The following is a 1,882-nucleotide window of genomic DNA, read 5'->3' on the forward strand; positions in this document are numbered from 1 at the left end:
TGGGACCCAATGTCAGCAGACAGCATGTTACTGCCCACTATCTGCTGACAGTGCAAAGCTGAACTGCAGCCAGGAAGGATCCTGACAATATTGTTCTAAGTATTGGGAAGAGTACATTTTACTTTCCTAATACTTCTCTTTTAAAATCCAATTATAAAGTTTTGGTAGTATTAAAGGAAACCTGTACTAAGAGCTATCTGTACACTAGGTTGTCCTCAATGTACTCAAGGCCGGTGCTAGGATTCGTGCCTACACAGGCAAGGTGCATTTTTGCGCCCCCCCTCCCCGACCCCCTGTAAAAACAGGGCATTGTACTTGTCAAAATGCCCCGATGTTTGCGCTATGTTTTTTTTTTTTTATACTCTTTTTTTAAATGCTAGTTGCATGTCTGTCATGCAGGTTCAGTTACTTCAACACTTTCAATAACTGACCCAGAAGAAGTATTTTGTTTCAGGTCACTGGCTTAGAAAGTATTGAAACCAGGAACAGTCAGGGGGTTAACATTGTCAAAATGAAGGCAACAACAGAAGTGTACATATCTTCTCTCAGTAAAGTTTCCTTTCATAAAAAATATGTGGCTGCCATCATTGACCTTCTTCTGAAAAGGCTAGTCTACTGTCTGCCTTTGGTCATATAATGTCAGTTGTTGGCCTGGAACATGTATACAGCCAGTATACATTATCGGCATACTTGTTTCAGTTTAATGACACATAAAATACTAAAGCCATTGGATCAGTATGACAGCCAGGCTACTAGCCATTTCAGGAGGATAGTGGACCTTAACTGAGAAGATTTGCTGTCTTATGGAGAATATCTAAGGAGGTTCATTGTCCCTAAGCAGTACCATGAAAAACAGCAGTGCCCATTCTGGTATGTGAGTGTGCCTAGGGACTCCTGTGCCTACAGCTCTATACTTGTATATCTGCAGTGTGAGGTCTAAGGCACTGCTGCTTCTGACTGCTAGTCTCAGCATGAGTGATGTCATTACTGTGCTGCTTATTGTTCTCCTTGCCGGAGAGCAAGCTCTACCTTAGGACCTGCGGTACAAGGATCTCCCTGCTTCTGCTTCATCAATTCTGCGGATCTGTGCTTCCCCGCCTCTCTTGCTGCTTCTTGAATATTCCTCTACCAATCAGATTGCTAACCCTGCTTCTAGCAAGATGGCCACCTCCACATAGATACATAGCAGGGAGCCTATAGGCAATACCGGTATCTAGTCCTGTGCCCTTAGCCTGTCTTTTATGGGCACAGCTTACCCAGTTCAGATCCTCTAAGTAATAGCAGCCTATATATGTGTCACTGTACAGGTTTCCTTTAAAGGAGAAGTACTGAGAGAGAAAAATGTACTCTTCCCAATACTTAAAGCCACGTGTGACACTGCAGATGTCACATGCTGGCTTTATAGTTCAAGAAGTGATCAATCACAAACCGCTGATCGCGCAGCTCACGGACTTCTCCCCACTGGGATTCCTCCCTCACCTTTCTGTTCCTCCAGCGCTCATTGGGGCTCTGTGCTGTCAGCAAATTGTAGGCAGTTCATTCATTAATTTCTCAATGGGGAGAAGCACTCACTACAGAGGCTCCTCCCCATTCAGAGACTTCTGATTAGTAAATATTTTACTATCAGGAGTTTCTGAATGAATGGGAAGCCTCTGTACTGAGAGCTTCCCATTCATTGAGTGCTGAGGCTGCAGAAAAAGACATTGAGGACTCTGTGTCCTCAATGTCTTTTTCTATTTCAAAAGGGAAATGTCAGGGATCTGTTTAGACCCCTAATATTTCCCTGAAGCCCCCCCATCCCCCCAACAGTAAAAAATTATAAATAATTTAAAAATAAATAAATGTGTAAATAAAATTGTTGAAAAAACACAAACCCCCCCTG

The 1,882-nt window shown here is 43.0% G+C and overlaps 1 protein-coding gene across 1 annotated transcript in view; it reads right to left on the reverse strand.

The window, feature by feature from the left end:
- Window positions 1-1,882, reverse strand: part of HNF1A (HNF1 homeobox A) — a 24,249-nt gene that overhangs the window by 10,494 nt on the left and 11,873 nt on the right. The gene's annotated exons all lie outside the window — the stretch shown is intronic.

This window comes from Nanorana parkeri, unplaced genomic scaffold (assembly GCF_000935625.1).
Source record: "Nanorana parkeri isolate BGI_ZX_2015 unplaced genomic scaffold, ASM93562v1 scaffold282, whole genome shotgun sequence".
NCBI lineage: Eukaryota > Metazoa > Chordata > Amphibia > Anura > Dicroglossidae > Nanorana > Nanorana parkeri.